At 28.4% G+C, this 25,396-nt stretch overlaps 1 pseudogene; it reads left to right on the top strand.

Moving 5' to 3' along the window:
• The first annotated feature begins 2,605 nt into the window (after positions 1-2,605).
• LOC137813853 (uncharacterized) lies at positions 2,606-24,264 on the top strand (annotated as a pseudogene).
• The last annotated feature ends 1,132 nt before the right edge of the window (positions 24,265-25,396 follow it).

The raw sequence follows: 25,396 nt of genomic DNA, 5'->3' as shown, positions 1-25,396 counted from the left end.
GTAAATCTATACATAATACAAATAGAGAGAACTCTCAGGGTAAGTTTAAACACGTGTCATCTCCAGAAAATTTTGAAAAAAAAACTAAAAAGATTTAATACCAAAAGTAGTAAAACTTCAACCAATCAACACAACACACCTGAACAAACAAAAATGTGACACGTGTCACGTTTTAAAACACACTTTCCCGTTTGGTTTCCCCATTCTTCCTCATTTCGCTTTCTTTTTGTTCTCTTTCTTTAACACTCTTTTTCTCTTTCATCCTATTTTTCTCTGAAACCCTAAACTCCTCTTCATCTTTTGCCCCCTTCTCTCCTTTTTTTCCTTTACTCTTTTCACCATTTCGGAAACTGAAGAGGTGCTCTATTGGAAAGTAGTTTTGCCTAAAAACAGCATTTCTCATCTTCAGAAATAGCGCCTTCTTTTGAAATTTGAAATGGTAATGACACTTTCTTTTTCACTATATATTGTGTTGTATCCAACGCTTTTTCATTTTTGTTTCGTTTTCTTCTCTTCATTCTCCATGGACCAGGTAATGCTTTCTATTTTTTGTTCGTCTCATTATCACCTCTATGTTCTATTTTTAGGGTTTTGTGATTAAAAGATATTTTCTTTTTACGGTTAATTTTTAGTTTGTTGCAAATCCACCATATATTCATTCATCGATTGAAATTTTTTTTCCTTTTTTGCATTCTAGGGTTTTCGATGGTTTAATCGTTAATGACGTTGTTGTTTTTTCTGTTGTTTTTTCAGTATGTGGTTTTATGGTTGAAAACCTCAAGATTAACAAAGCACGTAAAAGGTAATGTTTTTGACCTCCTCTTTTAGTTTTTTGTTGTGTCCTCTTCTGATTCCATCTCTTCTGATTCCATGTTTCATCAAAGGATATCTGCTTTTTACAGTTATATTCAGTCACCGATTGAAGATTTGTCCTTTTTTCGATTTTAGGGTTTTCGAGGGTTTAATCTTAAAAGGTACTGAGTTTTTACCTCCTCTTTCGATGTTATTTTCATTTTTATTCTGTCCTCTTTCTTATTGATGTTCATAAACATTTATTGGTAACCTCTAATATTTATGCCAAGGCATTTTTTGTTTATTTGTTTCTAGGTTTCTCGGTTCAAAATTTCTAGGTTTGTTTCCTGCTATTTTGATTGCATTTTTAATTTAATTCATATTGATGTTCATTCTGATTTTCTTCTCTTTCATATTGCTCTTGATATTGATTATGGTAAGAATGTTATATGCTTATGGGATGTGAATTTCTTTTCGCCTTCTTGATGCATTTAACTACTTCCACAGTCTTTATTATCTGTTTCTTATTATTTTTTGAGTTTTGTTGATATGAAGGTTCTTCTTCTGCAGTTCTTCTTCTGTTTCTTGCTATTCTGATTGCATTGTTAATTTAATGCATATTGATTTTCATTCTGATTTTCTTCTCTTTCATATTGATGTTGATATTGATTATGGTAAGAATGTTATATGCTTATGGGATGTGAAATTTGTTTTTGCCTTCTTGATGCATTTAACTACTTCCACAATCTTTGTTATGTTTCTTATTATTTTTTGAGTTTTCTTGATATGAAGGTTCTTCTTCTGCAGTTCTTCTTCTGTTTCACATTTCTCAGATATACACTGCCTTCAACATATTAATTTATTTTTTCAATGCTGTTTTTTTAAATATTTCTTGCAGTAAGTAATCATTATGCGAACATTAAAGTAAAGAGATTCTGATAAATTTTATTTTTTTATATATTATTTTATACTGACACCGTTTGTATTCTTTGTTCTTTGTCAAGTAATCATTATCATATATTATTATTGTTATTAATTATATTCTGGATGCTTCTCTTTTCTTTATAGTAATTTTTAATATATACTGTGCCCATTTTGGTTTTCCCATATATTGTGACAGTATTGTGCTTTATACACTACTTTCAAGATCATAATATCTTCTTTCCAGATTTACTGCAACAAGTAATCATTATTTGTTATATTATATTATATATTGTAACCTTTTTGTATTCTTTAAACCCTGATTTAAAGCCATTCATTTATTATTCAAAGTCCTACTTTCTTTCCCACTTCCTTACTTCTGTTGTTCTATTATTCACTGTCATGGCGCCCACTGCTGAAGAAATTGTTAAACTTGACACACGAGGTCTTTTTTGTTCAATGAACATCCGCGGTGAAGTATATATTTTTTGTCGGTATTTTCTTAACTTTTTACTTTTATACATTTTCTACAGTTGCTTAATTTATTTCTTTTTTTCAAAATTTCTAGCTTGGGTATGTTGATCGGGCATTTGCTATTGAGTTTCAAAAAGAACTTGGTGAAGAGTGGACCCTTGCAGATAGCGCAGGGAATGTACATATAGTAGAATATAACCAAGATTTGTTGTCGCCAGAAATCATGACAGGGTGGTGGATTTTGGCTAATTTTTATGGGTTTGAAGGGGATCACACTATCTTATTCCGTTATGTAGGCCAAAACACTTTTCATATAACCGTTTATATGGAAGATGTCCCTGAAATTTATTTCAATCGTTATTTGGAAGAAGTTGAAGGGAGGGAACCGTTGACCATTGGTCCCTTTCACCATTTTTCCATGAATTTGACTCCGGTAGACTTAAATTCAAGTTCTCTGGTGAGTTTATCATTGATTTTTTTGACATGACTACTATATTGTATTCTTTTTGTTTACTTACTATTTTGATTTTATTGAAGGGTATACTTCCTGGATTTTCTGAATATCTTCGCCAAGGTAGATTCAAAACGGTTATGCTTCAAGGACTATTGAAGGATGTTGAATGCAAGGTTTTAAAAGGAAGGTTTCCTTATAGAACCATCAAAATTGGTAGCGGCTGGAAGAATTTTTGTCGTCGTCATTCTTTTCGTTAAGGCCAGAAAATTATCTTTGAATGCGATAGCAGGAACCCATCTTCTCATATCAGGGTTTTGCTGTTGATGACAAGTTTTGAGGACAATTTTTTATGTTAACATGTCTTTTAAGTTTTTTGTTATGCTTTTAGGCTAAACCTTTCTAGTCGTTGTTTTTAAACGAAGACAAATATTTAATTTTGTTTGTTAATTGTTAAGTATTTGTTAATTATTACTTAATTTTTCTTAATTTACTTTATTTTTCGTTGTATTCGTTCACTACAGGATGCACGTCTTAGATTGTTCATTCATTATCCCAAATTAATTATTTAACAAAGTTGAAAATAACAATATTCCATTTTTTAAATGAATTCAAATACAAATTATATTTTTTTACTTTATTTAAAAAAATACAAATTGAAAAATGTTGAAAAGCATGAAATATTGATTTATCAATTTTGAAAATCGCAATATTCCATTTTTTTAATATTTAAAATAATGAAAAATGGAGTATAATAATATATGAATAATATCAAATAATATCAACATATAGAATATAGAATATTAAACTTGACAATGAATTCAAATAGAAAATATTGTAAAATAAGACAAATTGAAAATTGTTTAGTAGTATTAAATAATTATTTAACAAAGTTAAAAATAACAATATTCCATTTTTTAAATTAATTAATGAAAATATTAAACTTGAAAATGAATTCAAATACAAAAAATAATATAATAATATTAATAATATATATGAATAATATCAAATAATATCAACATCAACATATAGAATATTTAACTTGAAAATGAATTCAAATAGAAATATTGTAAAATAAGACATTGAAAATTGTTTAATAGTATTAAATAATTAAATAATTATTTAATAAAGTTAAAAATAGCAATATTCCATTTTTTAAATTAATGAAAATATTAAACTTGAAAATGAATTCAAATAAAAAAAATAATATCAAATAATATCAACATCAACCTATAGAATATTTAACTTGAAAATGAATTCAAATAGAAATATTGTAAAATAAGACAAATTGAAAATTGTTTAATAGTATTAAATAATTATTTAACAAAGTTAAAAATAGCAATATTCCATTTTAATAATTAATGAAAATATTAAACTTGAAAATGAATTCAAATACAAAAAATAATGTAATTGTAATGCTATTTAAACAAATGAAGGATTAAGTCTGTAAAGTTAATTTCAAATCAATTTTGTCTAAAAGTCCATCAAAAATCAAGTTTGTCCATCAACAATTAAGTTTGAGGAGGGAGGGATTGTTTTTGTTGTTTCTTTCCATGATTTTGACAGTGGGAGACTGGATGAGGGAGAGGGTGTAAGGTTTTTTTCATTCTTCACAAATGACCTATTTTTTTCATTTTTAAATTATTTTACACAGGTTCTATTATACTTTACACAGGTTCTATAATAAAAAAATTTATAATAAATTCTTTAATAATATTTTAAAAATATTAATGAAATTTAAAGAATTGATTTTTATTGCAGCTGATACAAGGATTTTCTTAAAAGATGCAATTACCTAAACTCACAACCTCTCTTCCATTTTGTATTATTTTTTCATCACATTTGCTTTGCTCCATCACATATGCTCTGCCCCAGCCACCGCTACTTTGATAGGTTTTCCTTTTTTTTCCATGTTTGCGAATCTCAATCCACGATATATGAACCCCAAGGTAAGATTTTTTCGTTCTTTTGTATGCATGGGAAATCAATACTGTATCATGAAATGAAATTGGTAAGAACTTCGTCCTTTCCTAAACCCCACGTTACCTTTTGTTGGAATTTTTACTGTGAATGTTTTGCTTAGCATACTGATTTTTTCCCAAACTGTGTTAAACCTTTTCATAGGGTTCCCTTTTTTCCATGTTTTTGAAACTGATTGCAAGTTATATGAACCCCCAGGTACGATTTTTTCGTTCTTTTGTACGATTATGTATAGATTTATGACATTTTACCTTCTTCATGAAACTTACATTCTCAATCTTCGTAGTATCAATTTTGTAAGCTTTCAATCTGTGTTTTATAGATAGGTTTTCAAAGCAAGGGTTCCTTTTTTTTGTAAACCAGAAAAGGTCTTTTTCAAATCTGCAAAAAAAAGCATGTGAAGTTCCTATTTTTGGAACATCTTTATGTAAATGGACCAATTTTTGAACTTTGGTTTTCATCTGTTTTACATATTGCATGTACGTCGGTTTGTATAACGTCATTTTTTATAGATAGATGTCTGTGAAAGTCTCTTCGCAACATTTTTCTCTTTCTAAAGTCAAACAACATTTTCATTAATTTTAATGCTTAAAGTAGAATGATGTTCTTTTGAGTGGAAAAGCAATTTTGTTTCCTAGACCTAAAAGTTAAGAATTTTATCACAATGTTAACGTTATCGTATGTATTAGACTATTTTATGGTTTGATTATTTCAAAAATCTTTTCCTTTTCGTGAAACATTGTATAAATCAATCATCATTGATTCTTTTTCTTACTATTCGTACTCATTTTGAAATCTATACTTTACTTATTTTTTACTTTTTCAAAATAATTAAGCACCAATCCTTCTCTATAAATAGATGCGTGGTATGTTGGAATCTCATTTAGCATCAGCATTTGCAGTCTGCATTTTCCTTCTTCTTAAAAGGAATATCTTACAATGTCTTTGTTAAGACAAAATACAAATTCAATCAAAGATATCAATCCAGAGAATGAAAATTGGATTCTAATAGCAAAAGTGATTCGATTGTGGTTTGTGTCGGACTTCAAGAAAAGCAAGTTTCCATTCTCAATGGAAATGGTGATTCAAGATAAAGAGGTGAACTGTTTTATCATTTTCTTTCGTTATTGGTTTGATCTAAATATTAATATCAATTATTCTAATCATGTTTAATCTTGATTCTTCTTTTCCAGGGTGATAGAATTCATGTTTCTGTTAGAAAAACACTAATTTATAAATTTCAAAATCATATTTTTTGAGGATAAGGTTTATTCTTTCAATTTCTTTAGTGTGACAACTAATTCATGATCTTATAGAACAACCCGTCACAAGTACAAGATTAATTTCCAGTTTGGAACTAAGGTAACCTATGTAGGAAATGAACTGGTATCATGTGCAATACCTCGGTACACCCCAATGTCTGTGATAAGAGCCCCTGGTTTTGATACTGATTATTTAGTTGGTAAGTTTACTTATAATGGTTTTGGTTCAACATATTTGTTTCCATATGTGCTTACATAATTTTCTTCTTCCAGATGTTATTGGTTTACTGACTGGTGTAGGCACTGAGAGGGAGATTAATAGAACAGGCTCATCAACTAAGTTAAATGTGATTTCCATTGAAGCTAATGGGTAAGCTAAAATTTTGTAGTTCAACCATTCGAAAATTTGTTTTAAACAATTCAAATTTTATTTACAACAGCTTGCGCATGGAGTGTACTTTATTTGGCAATTACGTTGATGAGCTGAATGCCTTTTTGTCATCTGGAGAGTTGCAAAATGTGGTCATCAGTGTGCAATTTGCTAAAGTCAAGATTTTCCAGGGTATGTTTACTCATGCAACTGTAACTTATTTTTTTTATTATTCTACTTAAATTTATGTACTTATAACCTAATGTATTTTATTTTGATTGTAGACAAGGTTTGCCTACAAAACTGCTTGGATTGTACGAAATTAAAATTTAACTTTTAGTCTAAAGAAGCAAACGAACTTAAGAAAAGGTTACTTCAATACGTACTTTTGTCACTCATTACTTGAAAATTATGACACATTCTAACTACAAGTTTAACATTTGTAGGATGATGGAAAATACAAATTCTCCTACTCAAGGACTCAGTCAGTTGTGTGATTCTGCAAAACAGAATGTTGATGATGAATTTATCCACTTCATTCCAAGAAACACTATTCAAGGCCTGAAAGATTGCAAGGAGGTATAATTATATTTTTTTAGCAAAATTTAATTAAATCAATTATGTATTCTTAACTGCAGAACCTGTTTTTGTTTTCAGGAAAGCACTTTTGTTGTTTTAGCTACTATAAAACATATTGTAGCTAATGATGAATGGTGGTACACGGCTTGATTATGCAATAAAGCCGTTTACCCGGATTCAAAGATGTTTTTTGTGTGAAAAATGTAATAAGCATGTTATGAAAGTGCAACCAAGGTATTCTTTGTAAACGCCATAATTTTCTGTTCATTACTTTCTATATTAGTAAAATCTATTATATTATATTTCTTAATGTTTTCTTTATATTTTATATTTCAGGTATAAGCTGAAGGTGCGAGTAATGGATGAAACAGACTCCACCACTTTTGTTCTTTTTGACAGAGATGCAACTACACTGATAAATAAATCTTGTGCGGAATTATTTGAAAGTAATGACAAGGTAATTTTCCAATAGTGCTTATGTTATGTCTATTGATGCATATATGAAAATGTTATTGTATAAATTAATATAGTAATATTTTACTCTTCTTTTTAATTTCTAGAACACTGACTCTGGTGTACTACCCAAAGAATTTGGTCTTTTGATAGACAAAATTGTGTTGTTTAAAGTTGGTTGTGTTAAAGATCAATCTAACAGGTTTGATCAATCATTCCATGTCAAAAAAATTTGTATTGATGACAGTATTATCCAAATATTTTCTAATGGTGGTTCTGAAAGTTCGGTATGTATTTTTATTTTATTTTATTATATTTTGTGTTGCATTTTATTTCTAAAAGAATTATTTATATCTTTTACTTTAATTTTTATGTTGTCAAGGAACTTCAATCTCAGAAGAAAAGACTATGCAGTATTAAAGATGTCGAACAAGACGATTCCTTTGTAGAAGTTCCTCAGGCATTTAATATTTAAATAATTAGTTTAAAAATAAAAAATCTTACTAATATTTGTACTTCATGTTGCAGGATTTGTTTAAAAAATTTGCCAATGAAGTTGTTGAATTGTATTCTGAAATTGTTGACATAGCGAGTGACAGTCAGTTAAGTGTTGAAGTCGTTCCTCCTGGACTTAAAAGAGATTTTGCTTCACCATCACACACAGCCGATGATGATGTTCCATTAAGGGTATTAAGGAAAAATATCAAGATCGAAAAGGGAGTTTTATGAATGATGATTTTTTTTGATGTATTTCTATCAGTGTTGGACATTTCTATGACTATTTTTAATTTCTATTCAGAATATTTTATGATGTATCAGTACATTTTGAGTCTGTTTATTTAATATTGTTGAATTCATTATTCGACGTTATCCTTCTGTTACGTAATTACGTTACGTTATAGTTAAAAAATGTTAAACAGTTTTTGTGTAATTACTATAATGACTTATTTTTTGGAAGAATGTTCGGCACAAAACTTACAGGTTTGTGAATTATTTTATAAATTTATAATTATTCCAGATATTACTTATCAACTTCTATATTTGATCTGTTTCTTCTATTTCTTTTGAAGTTTATTGCAATAATTTTTTGCTTTCAGAGGATGTATTATTACAAGTATGTATATTTTATAAACACCCTTTTTATATATGTTGTTTTAATAGTTTTTTTTTTTTGAGAAGTCATATCATTTTAGGTTTTTTAAACCATATAATATAATATATTTCTCATTCTACTCATCTAAATTTGTTTAAACTAACTTATTTTTAATTAATAAGGTCTATTAAATAGCTGTCAGAATTGTGGCCTTTATCTATCTCTTATACACTCTTTTCAATGTTGTCTTTTAATCTTCCTAGGTATTTCTCTTAGATATGGCAGCAATTTATTATTTCAATATAATATATAATATAATATATATAATATATACAGGTAATTTTTTTATCTTTTATTCATGATTCAGTATTTTTTTTCCTTTCTAAATAATCAATTTTTTATTATTATTTAGTATTATTATTCATTATTAATTATTAATTATCTATTCCTCTCTTTATTATTAAATATATTGTTTCAACTGAAACGTCATGTTGTTTGAGACAATGGATATAAAAGGGTCAATGGATATCAAAGGGTCACGACTGATATTTGGCTATAAATACGTAAGACACTTGGCTTTTGTTCACTCAGAATCCTACTCTTTTGTTCTTTCTACGTTCCTATCTTACTATTCCCTACTTCCTTCATTGTCCACTATCTATTATTCACTTCGATGGATTTTTGTGCTGAAGAAATTATGAAACTTGATACACGAGCTCTTTTTTCATCAATGTACATCCGCGGGAAAGTAAGAAGTTCATTTCTTTTCTTCAATACCTACTCTTTTTTTTATCAATGCATTTTATTGACTTTTATTTTTCATAATGGATAGAATGGTTATGTTGATCGTGCATTCGCTGTTGAGTTTCAATCAGAACTTTCTAAGGAGTGGACCCTCGCAGATAGTGCAGGGAACTTGCATAAAGTATATTATAACAAGGATATACTGTCTCCCCAGATATTGGATGGATGGTCGACTTTGAGTTCCATTTATGGCTTTAAAGGCAACCATTTTATACTCTTCCGTTACGCGAGTCAAAGTTTTTTCAAAATAATTGTTTTTATGGGAGAGATCTGTGAAATTGGTGTTAATAGTTATTTGAAGGATGTTCAAGGAAGGGAACCGCTGACCAAGGGTCCCTTTGAAAATTTTTACATGGAGTTGTCTTCTTTTTAGATCAAAAGAAATTATGTGGTCAGTTTAAGAATCTTTTATTTTAAATCTTTGTTTTATATTGTATTGCTTTTTTTTCAATACTGTCTCATGTTGTTGAAGGATTTGCGTGGTGGACTTGCGGAATATCTTCGGCAAACGAGATTCAAATACGTTATGCTACATGGACCAGTACACGATGTTAAATGCAAAGTCCTAAGAGCAAGATTTCCTTGCACAAACATCAAGCTTGGCAGGGGCTGGAAAATTTTTTGCAGTCTTCATTCCTTCCGTGAAGATGATAAAATTATATTTGAATGTCATATGATGATGTCTCTTTCTAATATTAGGGTTCTGCAAGTCAAGATATGTCACTACAAAAGACAGACCACACTCTATAATTAGATTTGTTAATGGTTTGGGATACTACTTTCTGTTGTTTTGAAAGGATAAGAACTATTTACTTTTTGTTGTTTAGTTAACATTTTTACTTTTTATCTTTCCAAGTTGGTTTTAAGGTTTCTCTTTTTTGGACACCAGAACAATTTGTTGTTATTAATGTTTATGTTTATTTGGATTTTATTATGTTTATGCTTTATCTGATTTGTTTCATTTTTATTTGTTTTATGTTTTACTTTAAACTTTCATTCATTATCAGGCTTGTGTATAATGTGTTAGCATTGTTACATATGCTTACCACTAAAACAGTTGCCAGTACATTAAACTCACAAAACTTTCATTCTTTTTTACCTGTTATTCATTTTTTTTAATATATTGTGGAATGATGATTTTGATTATATTGTTCATTATTAATTATTAAATCCTAAGATCGTTTTGAATTGTCTTGGCATACATTTTGACTTCTCTTATATGGTTTTTTAAATTTCTTTTTCTATGTATAAGCACTATTTCATTGTATTAATATTAATATTTGTCCATTTGTCATTATATATTTCATATATTTGATTTGATTTCAAATTATTTCAAAGAAGGTGGTTGCATAATTTAATATGTTTTTCACCTAAAACATGTTTCTGTTAAGAAACACACATTTCCCTTTTATGAGTTTTACTTTAAATTTATTTTTATTTCTATTTCTATTATGTCATTAGTTATACTTTTTACATACTTTTATGAAGTTGGAGAAAGAAGTGCATGATCTTTTAAGTGAAGTTGTACCTACATGGTGAAGTTTGTGGCAACAATCCAATTTAATTATATCATTTTCATTGTAATCTCAAATTAGGAAATTGCTGTAATGTAAATGTTATATGGGGACAATAAATTAGTTCTTTTTTTCTTTTACAGTACCTGTATTGTTTACATTGTAAGCTAATGTTGTCTAATCATCAATTTTTTAATGTTTATATACTATATTTAATTTGAATTTCAATTATTCACATTTGAAGTCAAATTGTCTTTATCAACTATTTGTAATATATCTTAATTTTAATTGTTATTATGATTATTAAATATAGTAAATTGTGTAAGAAATGTTATTGTTTAAATCTTGAATTATTGTCTGAAATTCGAATTTGAATTAGATGAAGAAATTAGTTTTTAAATTTATTTCCAAAATTTATAATAATTTATAATAATATTATAGAAGTATAAAAATTATCAAAACTTACCATCAACATCAAATCAAAATTAATACAATTTTCTAATTTTAAAATTAAAATAGAATTAATCTCTAACTTATTTCACTTAAAATAATAATAATAATAAAACGTTAAGACCTTAGAACTATGGAACTCTCTGGAAACAAAAAATAAACTAAGGGTCGGTCTCCTAAGCCTAATTCCTAATTTTTTTGTTCAGTTTTCATTTCTTGGAATGTCCATATTCAATGCAAAGTTTTTTTTTTTCCAACAGAAAAAGACACTTAGTTGCAAACGTCTGTGCTTTCAGTGCTTTCATCATTTTCTTCAGATTGCTTTACTTCCTTTCTCCATTTTGGCAGAATCTGGAGAGTTTTATTTTTCATATGTACTTTCTTATTTCTTTATTCTTGAGATCTAGAACATAAGAAGTATATTTCTCTTTTATTCACATGAGAATAAGGAATTTAGTATTCATACCTACTTTAGAGGGATTCATGATTTCGGAAATGAAATTAATTTTCCTTCTTTGTTGATTATTCACAGAAATGATAATTAAAGTTATGCTTTTGACATGCATTTAGGTCATAGATTTCAGGTTAAAGCATTTTATTAAAAAAATCATCCATATTTTATTTACGATTTACTTATCAATTATTTTTGTTTGTTGATATCTCTTTTCTGGAATTAGTCATTACAGACAATGAATGCACATTCATGGAAACCGACAATGTAAGTAAAAGGTGAGCTTTTGTGGATCGTTGACAAATTTTAGGGTTTCTTGCACGACTTCCTTTTCTTATTATTATTTTATAATTAGGTTATATTTGGAAATGATGGACAAGAATGCAACAATTTTTTTCCCTTTGAAAGGTACCTTTTTTTAATAATTATAATAATATAGGATTTGTATGCACAAAAATAGTTTGTTCTCAGTACAATACTCTCTGAAGTTATGGAGGAAGTGATGCCAAAGGTTACTACAAGAAACGAATTTGGTTCCCATTCTCAGTCAAACGGTAATGTATCAAGAAATTCATCTATCTTTTTATTTATGGTTCTTGAGTCATATATGTTCTTCATTGGCTTTCTGAAAATGCACTTGAGCGTAGTTCTTATTCGTAAATATTATTTGTTAGCCACAATAATGAACAAACAATTTATGATACATAATACTTGAAACATTCCTGTATGCTGTTGTTCTGTTTTCCCTAAATAAATCCAACTTATTTTAAATTATAACATCATAAATTGTACTTCTGTTGTTATTTCCACCTCATGTCATTCAAAATGGAATACCATTAATTCGAATAACCATTTTAGCTTGAAAAAGGAGTACTATGAAAGATGAATTTTGATGTATTTCTTTACTCTTGCACATTTTTAGTTTGTATTTGTAATTTTGTTAACCCTTTCTAATTTCTATTCACAACATTGTTTATTTCATCATTGTACCTTATCTTTAATGTACGTAATTACTTTATGGTTAAGTTTGCCTTCTACTTAAGAATTTCAGTTAGTTTGTGTCTAATTAATATAATGATTTATTTTTTGGAAGAATGTTAGGTAGATAATCCTACAGGTTTGTCAATTATGTTATAATGTTATAATTATTTAAGATATTACTTATCAAATTGTATATCATATTTGTTCTTCCATTTTTTTTAAGATTATTACAATAATATTTTGCTTTCAGATGAGTTATTATTACAGGTATGTATATTGATTTACAACAGTTATTTATTTATACGTGGTTCAAAATTATTGTTCCCATTCAATTATTTTTCACATTTATGTTTGATATGTGGTTTTTAATATTTATTTTTTTGTGATAAATCATAATGATTTTACCCTTTTTAATCCTTATTTTATATTTCTGATTGTACTAACCTTTTTGTGTAAACTATTTTATTTTTAATTAATAATGTTCATTAAATAAGTGTCAGAACTGTGATTGTTCTCTATCCCTTCTACACTCTTCTCAATGTAGACTTTTAGTCTTCCTAGGGATTTCTCTTAGATATGGCAACAAGTAATGATTTCAATATATAGATAAATTTGGTAAAAATTATAAGTCTATTCATTTTACTATTAAATTATTAGATATGTCAAAATTATATAGATATATTATTATTTTGAATTATGTTAATTGTTTGTTTTTTTTCATATAAATATTAATTATTAGTAAATAAAATTATACTATTTACTAATATTATTATCATTTGTTATAAAAATTAGAAAATTGTAATAATTATTATTTCAATATTTGTTTAATAAGATACTTGAAACACAAGTATTCTGTTGTATAATGCAGTGGAAAGTTGAAAGGTCATCAAATACAATGGTGTAGCAATAATTACAGTTCACATACTTATCTTATTTTCTATTCATGATTGACTATTTTATTATTTTTAAATATTTAAATAATGATTATTTTTATGTACTCTTATTATTTTTAAATAATGATTTCTTATTTTTCTTGAACTGAAACAATATGTTGTTTGAGACAATGGATATGAAAGTGTGACGACTCATATTTGGCTATAAATACGTAAGAAACTTGCCTTTTCATTACTCAGAATCCTACTCTTTTCTTTTATCTACGTTTCTATACTAGCTTTTCCTAAGTCATTCAATCTCCACTTTTTATTATTAACTTAGATGGCTTTTTCTGCTGAAGAAATTAATGAACTTGATACACGAGGTCTTTTTTGTTCAATGTACATTTGCGGGCAAGTATGTAGTTTATTTTTGTTCTCTTCAATACCTACTTTTTTCATCAATGCATTTTGTTTACTTTTTTTATTTTTCACAATGTATAGTATGGTTATGTTGATCGTGCTTTCGCTGTTGAGTTTCAAGGAGAACTTTCTAAGGAGTGGACCCTCGTAGATAGTGCAGGGAACGTCCACAAAGTATATTATAACCAGGATATATTGTCTCCCGAAATTTTGGATGGATGGTCGACTTTGAGTTCCGTTTATGGCTTTAAAGGTGACCACTCTATACTCTTCCGTTATGGGGGTCAAAGTTGTTTCACAATAACTGTTTTTATGGGAGAGATATGTGAAATTGGTGTTAATCGTTATTTGAAGGAAGTTCAAGGAAGGGAACCGCTGACCAAGGGTCCCTTTGAACATTTTTATATGGAGTTATCTTCTTTTAATATCAAAAGAAATTATCTGGTAACTTTAAGAATCCTTTCTTTTAAATTCTTTGTTTATATTCTATTGCTTTTCTTTAATACTTACTCTTATTTTGTTGAAGGATCTCCGGGGTGGATTTGCGGAATATCTTTTGAAAACGAAATTCAGAAATGTTACGCTACATGGACTGCTACATGATGTTAAATGCAGAGTGTTGAGAGGAAGGTTTCCTTCCACTAACATCAAGCTTGGGAGTGGCTGGAAAAAATTTTGTAGTTTTCATTCCTTCCGTGAAGACGACAAAATTATATTTGAATGTCATATGCTGATGCCTTCTTCTGATATCAGGGTTTTGCTACTCATGAAAAGTCACTATAAAAGACAGCCCAAACTCTATAATTAAATCTCTTAATGTTTTTTGGATAAATCCTGTCTTTTGTTTTCAAAGGAGAAAAAAGTTACCTTTTGTGGTTTACTTAAGTTTCCCTTTGTTGAAAACCAGAACAGTTTATTATTATTAATGTTTAGGGTTATTTTATTGTTATTATGTTTAATGTTTATCTGAATATATTTGTTTTTATTTGTTCTAGGTTTTACTTCAAACTTTCATTCATTATGAGGTGTGTTTATAATGTGTTAGCATTGTTACATATGATGCTTAACACTATAACCATTGCCCGTACATTAAACTCATAAATCTTTCATTCTTTTTCATTCTTTTTTATCTGTTATTCAATAGGTTTTAATATATTCTGCAATAGGTTTTTTTTATTATATTGTTCATTATTAACCACTCAGTAATGTATTATATTTTGATATTTTTTTACCTGTTTTGGCATACAATTAGACTTATGTTATATGAACTTTTAAATTTATTTTCTTTGTCTGAGCACTATATGTTTTAATTAATATTTCATCCTTTGTCATTATATATATTTCATATATTTGATTTTAATTTCTAGTAAGCAGGTTGTCGCATAATTCAATATGCTTCATACCTAAACCATGTTCCTTAAGGAACAAACATATTCTTTTATACTATTTACTTTAAATATGTTTCTATAATGTAATTAATTATATTTTTTACATAATTTTTTTTAATTGCAGATATTAGTTCAAGATCTTTTTGGAGATGTACCAACATGGTGAAGTTCGTGGACAACAATCAAATTTACGTATATTATTTTTATTGGATCTCAAAAACTTTTGAAAGACCATCATTGTAATTATAATTTAAATGTTTTGGGGACAATTAATTAGTTCCTCTTTTTGTTTTATAATAATTGTACTATTTACAATGCAAACTAATGTAATTTGCTCATGAATGCTTTAATGTTTATCTACTATATTTAATATTTATTTTGAATTTGAATGATTCACATTTGAAGTTAATTTGTCTTTATTAACAATTTGTAATTTATATTAATTATTATAATTATAATAATGAAAATTAAATATAGTAAATTGTCTATTAAATTTTAGTTTAACTTTTTTTATCTATGAAATTTTATATACCATCGAAGTATTGTACGAAATTTCGAAATATTTGAATAAATCACTTTTTAAATTTATTTGCCAAAATTAAAATAATATTACAGACACTTTAAAAAGTCCAAAAAACAATCATCAAAATCAAACTGAATAAAATTTCCAAATTTTCAAATTAAAATTAAATCAATTTTAAAAGTATTTTACGTAGAATAATAATGATATATAAAAAAGTTAGGCACTGGAACTTTCTGACACAGCAAATAAACCATTGGGTTTCCTAATCTTACTTCCCAATTCATTATTCACTTTTTATCTCTTTCAATTTCTATCTTCAAAGCAAAGCCATGTTTTTTCCAGCAGAGAAACAAACTTTGTTGCAAACGTCTGCTGTTCCATCCTTTGTTTCAGATTGGCTTTCTTCCTTTCTCCATATTAGCATAATCTGGTGGGTTTTGTGTTTTACATTTCTAATTTGTTAATGCTTTTATTATTAAGCTCTACAACATAAGACCATATTTCTCTTTTATTTTGCCATAGCCACTTTAAAGGAATGCATCGTTTCTGAAGTGAAAGTAAATTTCTTTGTTTGTTGATTATGCATACAAATTATAATGAAAGTTCTATGTTTTACAAGCATTCAGTTCACAGAGTGAAGGTTAAAGCATTTCATTCAAAAATCAACCCTATTTTATTAAGAGTTTACTTATGCATGATTTTTGTTTGTTCATTTATCTTTTTCATGGAATTAGGCATTAGAACACATTGAACCGACAATGTAAGAAAATGGGAGATTTTTTGGGTCGTTGACAAATTTTAGGGTTTCTTGCAAGGTTTCCTTTTTTGTGTTAAATAGAAGACCGTTTTTTGATTTGTGCAGAACAAACATACATAAAGTTTTCCTTTTTTTGCTTACTACGATTCTCTAAATAATGCTATCCATGTTTAAATGTTGTGCTTTCATCTTTTTGACCACTAAATTGGACATTTTTTAAGGTTATTCTTTACAAATAATTGCTACTTTAAATTTGTTCTGTATTCAACCTGACAAATATATTTACTTGCAGGTAGGTTCTTTCTAAAGTCAAACAAGAATTTCATTAATGACAATGCTTAAAATAGAAAGACATTCTTTTGAATAGAAAAGAAAATTTGTTTCCACATTTAAAAAGTTAAGATCCCATTTTGGATATCCATTGCATTCATGCATTCCATTCTCTTCATTGAAAACTTATACTGCCTAAATTGCTAATTCAGTTTATTGTTGTGATTATAAGTTTTTAATTAGGTTATATTTCCAAATGATGGACAAGACTACAGCTTCGTTCCCTAGTGAAAGGTAACTTTTTAAAGGAGTTGTCTGTTTAACCTTTTTTTATTAATGACCAATGACATCGAATATTATATTTGATTTTAGGTATTACTTATACTCAATTAAATGTTTAATTGATTTTTGGTTTTAACTTCATATCCTTTAAAAATTTATTAACTTCTTACTTTGACATTTATATAATTTTGCACAGTAACAAATAAGATAAGTATTTTTATTAAATGTATTATGGAAAAAGTAATGAGAAATAAGGAACTAGTGTTCCTCCAAATCTGTAAAAGAATTTGGCGACAAAAGAAAGATAGTGTAGACACTAAGTATTTATAACAATAGGATTTCTATACCTGAAAATAGTTATTTCTGAGTACAAAACTCTCTGAAGTTATGGAGCAACTGAGGCCAAAGTTTACTACAACAAATGGAGTTGGTTCCCATTCTCAAGCAAACGGTAATGAATCATGAAATACAACTATATTTATATTTACGTTTCTTGAGTCATATATGTTCTCCATTGTTTTTCTGAACATTCACATCATTGTAGTTTGAATTCGTAAATATTATTTGTTAGCCAAAATAATGAGAAAATATTCTTATATGTTTTTTTTCTGTTTCCGTCAAATAAATCCAGTTTTTTTTTAATTATAGCATGAGAAATTGTAAATGGAATAGCATTAACTCAGATAAGAATTTCAGCTTGAATTGAATCTATGCTATTTTATTTCATATTCACATATATGTATATAATATAATTTATATAATTTATTACTATTTGCAGAACAAGTCATTCCAAACAGAGAACCGTTAATTGAGATAAGTAAAGGTAAATTGATTTTATTTTTTGTTTTGCTTTAAATGAGAAATCTTAGTGTAAATTTTTTTACTTTATTTTCTAATTTATTTTGTTTAGGTTGTTGTCCTGAAAAAGCAAGAAATGCAAGAACAACAAAATCTTATCATCAAAGTCAGAAAACAATATCCTTATCTGGGAGAAGCCATGGTAAACTTAATTTTATCTGTTTTTTTACTTCAAACTACCATATGTTATATATATATATATATATATATTACTAATTACTTATTTTTTAGTTTTGGATATTGATGATGCAAACTCTGCCACAAGAAAACGAAAAAATATACAGTCTGAATTGGACAATACAAATATCAAAAGAAGAGGTACTCTACCTCTCTTTATAATCGAAGTACAGTTAAAATTATTGTTCAACTAAATTGAATTTTGTAAAAGAACAATTAGTTTAAACCATAGAATCAATTTATTTGTAACAATGACATTTCGTTTTTTATTTAACTAACACACTATGTCATTGAATGTAATCATCTCCTAAGTTTTTTAATTACATTATGTTCTTACAATGAATTGTGTACTAATTATATTACTACAGTACTGAAGATAATTCAAATAACTGATTTGAAATTAATTTTTGTAGGTCAAAATACTGTCAAGTCAATTCATTATGTTTCTTCTCAATCATCGGTTATTACGGGAAGAGATTACGCAGTTTCTGAAAACATGACTGCAAACAAAGAAGTCAACACCATGCATTCAACTACGAAAGTAGTGTCATCAATGGGAACAATTACTAAAGGACAAAATAACCTTACAGAATACCTTCATGGTGAGTTCACAACTCCTCATGTAATTAGGTTCATTAAAATTGATACTAATAATACAGAGTGGAACATTTACTAATATAGATAAATGTTAAATGTTATTTTGTTTATATTAATCCAGATGAGGCCAAAAATACAGGAGGAAATACCAAAAACTTAATTGGTAGATTGCGGGAAAAATATCATCCACGAAGAGGTACTATAATTATAAATTTAAAAAATTACTATTTTTGATACATTTATGACAAAAAGTAATTACAAATTGATATTGACTTTGTAACTTAACAAATGTTTTAATACTTATTAAATGCACTTTTCTACAGGTAATTACAATCGTGGAAGTGTAATTAATAAAACAATAAGCTTAGATAACAGGTTCAGTGCATACAGTGATGAAATCCTGCAATCAGTGACTAAGAGATTGAATTTTGAAGATCTGCAAAATGAAGCAAATAATGGTAATAACACAATGTTGGTAGATAAAAGTTGCAGTACATACAGTGCTCAAATCCTGCAATTAGTTACTAAGACCTTGAATTTTGAAGAAGATGAGGAAAAAATAATAATGGTGATAAAAATAGTTTAAATGTTATTTTTAATTTAGTTAATTGCTTCTAAAGCACTTTGATTTACTTTGTTTCGTGTTCAGATGAGAGCATAGAAGTTTACGCTTCTGAATTGTATTCAAAAGCTGAAAATGAAGGTGCATGTCTCTAACTTTAACTTTTGTATTCAAATTAAATTCATTAATGTAAATGTAATATATAACCTTATTTATTATTTCAATATAGATATTGTTTCATTTGGACAACCCAATATACAATGTGAATATTGTTTTTTCGAGGTGTGGTATGAAGAAAGATCCTTCAAAACAAAGAGTTTCCTAAAGGTTGATTTTTCTATATGTTGCCAAATAGGAAAAGTACATCTACCTTTCCTACAACAACATCCTAAATTGATTCTAGAGTTATTAAATGATCAAGATCAACGAAGCCAACACTATTTAGAACATATCAGAAGTTACAATAGTATGTTTTCATTTACTTCAATTGGAGGAAAAGTTCACTCTTCCGTAAATGATGGTTTTGGGCCTCCTCAATTTATTCTGCATGGACAAAACTACCATAGGATTGGAAGCTTACTACCTCACAGTGGAGAAATGCCCAAGTTCGCACAACTTTACATATATGATACACAAAATGAACTCTTAAACAGAGTATCTCACTTTGGGTATGTGTTACATTAGGTTAGTTTCTTTTCAGCAGATTCATTTATAAGATTATTTTGAATTAATATTTATTTAAATTTTATTTAGGTCCAATTTCAAAGAGTTGAAGTTTGATAAATCATTGATTCAAGATCTTACCAAGATGATTGATGATAACAATGTCCTGGCAAAAAGTTTTAGAAGAGTCAAAGATTTTGTAAATTCTGATGTACATTCAGATTTTGGATTGAGGTTATTTAGACATCGTTCAAAAGATCCAAGGGTGTACAATACCCCTACAATTGATGAGATAGCAGCGTTAATTGTGGGTGATATGAGCAACATGGATGTAGGACGAGATATCATAGTGAAAAAAATTTCTAGACAATTGTTTAGGTTGCATGAGACACATATAGCCTTCATCCCATTACAATATCCTTTAATATTACCCTTTGGAGAAGATGGTTATCAAGAAGATATTCCAGTACGCAATAGCAAAGAACGTAAAAGAAGTCGTATATCGTTAAGAGAATTCATTGCATTTAGAATTCAAGAAAGAAGTGTTGAGTTTGGAAATATAGTTCATTCACGTTGTCTGTTTCAACAATTCTTGGTTGATGCATATACTATGGTTGAATCTCAAAGATTGTCGTTCATAAGAGCAAACCAAAAAACAATACGTTGTGATATTCTCAACGGTGTACAAGAGGCAATGAATAGAGGAGAAACAAATTCTTCTGCAGTTGGGAAGCGTATAGTTTTACCTGCATCATTCACGGGAGGAATGAGATATATGTTCAACAATTGCCAAGATGCAATGGCAATTTGTAAAAGGTTTGGATATTCTGATTTATTTATCACAATTACTTGCAACGTAAATTGGTCTAAAATACGTGAGTTTGTTACATCAAGAGGATTAACTGCTGCTGATAGGCCAGATATAGTTTGCAGAGTATTCAAGATGAAATTAGATCAAATGATGGTTGACTTCAAAAAAGATGAATATTTTGGCAAAGTTAATGCAGGTAATGATTAATCCATATTTTAAAATTATGTTCAGATTTTCTGCATTATAATTAAATCAATTTCTATCTTATTATAGGTATGTACACTGTGGAATTTCAAAAAAGGGGTTTGCCTCATGCCCACATATTATTGTGGTTGGATGGAGATAAAAAGTTAAGAACTCCAACAGACATTGATGGAGTGATTTCAGCTGAATTACCGCAGGCAGATTTATATCCTAAATTGTCAAAGGCAGTTGCAACGTACATGATACATGGGCCATGCGGAGCAGCTCAGTTTTCCTCACCTTGCATGACTAACGGTAAATGTTCAAAATTTTACCCAAAGAAATTTAAATTGTTGACTACTATTGATGAGGATGGATATCCATGTTACAGACGTCGAGATAAAGGAATATTCATTCTTAAAAATGGAACTAAGTTAGACAATGGGAATGTTGTCCCATATAGCCCATTGCTACTACTGAGGTATCAGGCTCATGTTAACACAGAATATTGCAACAAATCAAATTCAATCAAATATTTGTTTAAATATGTCAACAAAGGTCCAGATAGAGCAAATTTGAAAATTACTAATCCTCAGAAAGACTCTACTGAGACACCGTTTATAGATGAAATTAAACAGTATTATGATTGTAGATATATATCTCCCTGTGAAGCTGTTTGGAGAATACTTGCCTTTGACATTCATCATAGATGGCCACCAGTTCAAAGGCTGACTTTTCATCTGTTAAAAGAGCAACCCATTCTATTTAAGGACAATGAAGATATTGATGAAATATTGCATACAAATTAACATAAAAGAACAATGTTTTTAGCTTGGTTTGAAGCTAATAAAATCTATCCAGAGGGGAAAAATTTGACTTATTCTCAATACCCTAACCATTTTGTGTGGATGTCAGAACAAAGAGAATGGAAACCAAGGAAAAAGGGAGTTAGTATTGGAAGGCTAACATATATTCCTCCTTGCACAGGAGAATTATATTATCTCAGGTTATTGTTGAATTTTAAAAAGGGTTGTTCTATTTATGATAACATCAGGACTATTAATGGTGTTATTTACAAAACTTATAAAGAGGCTTGCTATGCCATGGGGCTGTTGGCAGAGGATAAAGAATTTATTGATGCCATTATAGAGGCCAGCACCCTTGCTTCAGGAACTCAATTGAGAAGATTGTTTGTTACACTGCTACTCATGAATACTATGTCTAGACCTGAGGAAGTTTGGAACAAAACTTGGAAATTGTTATCTGATGACATTGTATACCAAAAAAGGAAAGAGTTTAACCTACCAGGTATAACTTTCTGTTTTCTTCAAACATTATAACATATTATTTTGTTCAAAATATGAAATGTTGTTCTTTTGCTAGGTCTTACAATTGAAGATGATCAAATACAAAACCTTTGTCTTCTACAACTAGAAGAATTATTGATTTTTAATGGTAAATCTTTAAAAGACTTTAACAGTCTTCCACAACCTATTCATATTGATGAATTAAATTATGACAAGATACAAATGTCTGAAATTCATTCTTCTCTTTTTCAATCTCTAACTGCGGAGCAATTGGTTGTGTATGAGAATATAATGACAGCAGTACTGTCACAAGTTGGAGGTTTTTTTTCCTATACGGTTATGGTGGCACTGGAAAAACCTTTATGTGGAAAACTCTGTCTACTGCAATTAGATCAAAAGGGTTGATTGTGTTAAATGTAGCTTCTAGTGGTATAGCTTCTTTTTTACTACCTGGAGGAAAAACAGCTCATTCTACATTTTGCATTCCTTTGTTAATAAATGAACATTCAACCTGCAACATACCTCAAGAAAGTTTTCGGGCCAAATTGTTGATTGAAACTAATTTAATTATATGGGATGAAGCTCCAATGATGAATAGGTTCAGTTTTGAATCTCTGGATAGAAGTCTAAGGGATAACATGAGGGCTGTAAGTGAAGAAAATGCCCTTAAACCTTTTGGTGGCAAAGTCATTGTCTTGGGAGGTGATTTTAGACAAATATTGCCTGTTGTAAAAAAAGGGATCAAGATATGATATTGTGAAAGCAACAGTGAACTACTCATAATTGTGGAAACAGTGCAAAGTCTTCAAACTTACTGAAAATATGAGATTAAACAGTGAAAAATCAAAGCAAACTGCATCAGAAATAAAAGATTTTGCAGATTGGATACTTCACATTGGAGATGGAGATATGGAATTAAATGAGTTGGGACAAGCAACTATTGAAATACCACAAGACATTCTAATTCTAAATGTTGAACAACCTTTATTGCACTTGGTTGAATTTGTTTATCCAGGGTACATACAGAATCTCAACTTTGATGCATTTTTTGATGATGGTGCAATATTGTGTCCTACTACAGAATGTGTGGACCAAGTGAATGACTTCATTATAACCTTAATCCCCGGAGAAGAAGTTACTTATTTAAGTTCAGACTCCCCTTGCCAATCTGAAGAACAAGAAAATGCTCAAGCTGAGTGGTTTACAACTGAATTTTTGAACGATATCAAATGTTCTGGAATTCCTAATCACAATGTTAAATTAAAAGTAGGAGTTCCAATAATGTTTCTAAGGAACATTGATCAAGCCAATGGACTTTGCAATGGAACCAAATTACAAGTAATTCACTTGGGGAAAAATGTGATTGCTGCCAAAGTTATTACCGGAACAAATATTGGTGATAACATATTAATTCCTAGAATGAATTTGACTCCTTCTGACTCAGGCTTGCCTTTAAAGTTCCAGAGAAGACAATTCCCAATATCTTTGTGCATTGTTATGACAATAAACAAAAGCCAAGGACAAAACCTGAATAAAGTTGGTTTATATTTACCACGTCCAGTGTTTACACATGGACAGTTATATGTTGCTATTTCCAGAGTAAAATCCAAGAAAGGGTTGAAAATATTAATTTTGGATGATGATGGAAATACCACTAATCCAACTACTAATGTGGTTTACAGAGAAATATTTGAAAATATTGTTACAGCAATACTTATCAGGTATGAAAATTCTTTAATACAAAACTATTTTCATTTCTCATATTTTTCTTCTAATATATCTTCTAATATAGCAAAAGTAAACTAATATTTTTTTGGTATTTACAGGTTTCCTCTTAATTTCCATAGTAGATCTTTCATGACTATAATGCATTACAAAGAAAGGTATTCATCTATTTCTTCTTAATAAATTTCATAATTAAAATTGTGTATAATTTTGTTTTGATGAATTTGTTTCTTCGGAGGTTTTTAATACAGGAACTCCATTGTAATTATTGAGAAAGAAGGGGATATTTAGTACAGAAAATAGGAAGCTATTATACTTTACACAGGTTCTATATTATAATATTTTACACATGTGTTATTACATAATTCTTCCTAAATAAAGTGATGAAACTTCAGCTGTATTCAGATAGGTATATGGTTCTTTGTTTACAAAAACAAGCTGCATAATCATCAAAAGTCCATAAAACTTTTGCTAATTAAATTTATTTTATCATATTATTTTATCTTATTTGTTTCATAACTATTAACTTCAACAGTACATTTCTTTAAACTACTGAAACAAAAACCTAAGACAGGTACAAATTCATTCTTATTCATTTTTAATATTTACATAATTCTATTAATTGTCCATTCTTTTATTGACATTTCTCTTTTATTTATTATTTTTTGCAATGCTGCAATTAACATCAGATGCGAAATGAGATGTGTTGACATTGAATACAATATTGATCAACCCTCATATATAGCACCCAAAGAAAAGCAACTATGTAGTCCATTTGTATTATTTTTAGTATGTTTTGTTCTCTTACTGAGTATATTTTCTGTTATAAAACTTTGAATTTAAAAATACATCTTATTTCTTTTGTTATCGAATTTATTTACATTTCTCATGAAATTATTGTTCTCTGAATTCAGCCTTAAATACACTTGGCCATAAGTAATGAAGTTCATATTTATTTTATAATAGTATTTCCTATAATTAATGAGATATTACATTATGTTACAATTTATTATGTCAAAAGTCTTTATTTAATAATATGAAAACAGAATACAGTGACTTACAATAATGTGTTTACCATTTTCTATGTGGTTAACATCTACAAGACAGCTATATGAATATATGACTTATAAAATTATGAATATATGACTACCTCATGGATATTGTATCTAAAAGATTCTGTATGTTTTATATTTTGCAGCTACAAAACACTCTTGCGAATTTGATGAACAAGAAAATGCTCAGCTACAAAACACCCATTGCAAATTTCAAAAAGAAAATGCTCAAGCACAGTTATTCACAACAAAACTTTACTATTTATGGAAACCTGCCTTCCTTTTAAATTTAAGAAAACATCTATCTAAATATATTTATACATTGCTATGACAATAAATATAATACACTGAGTCAATTTTTTATTTTTTTT

This window comes from Phaseolus vulgaris, chromosome 10, assembly GCF_000499845.2.
Source record: "Phaseolus vulgaris cultivar G19833 chromosome 10, P. vulgaris v2.0, whole genome shotgun sequence".
NCBI lineage: Eukaryota > Viridiplantae > Streptophyta > Magnoliopsida > Fabales > Fabaceae > Phaseolus > Phaseolus vulgaris.
This window is presented reverse-complemented; position numbering and strand designations above follow the sequence as displayed.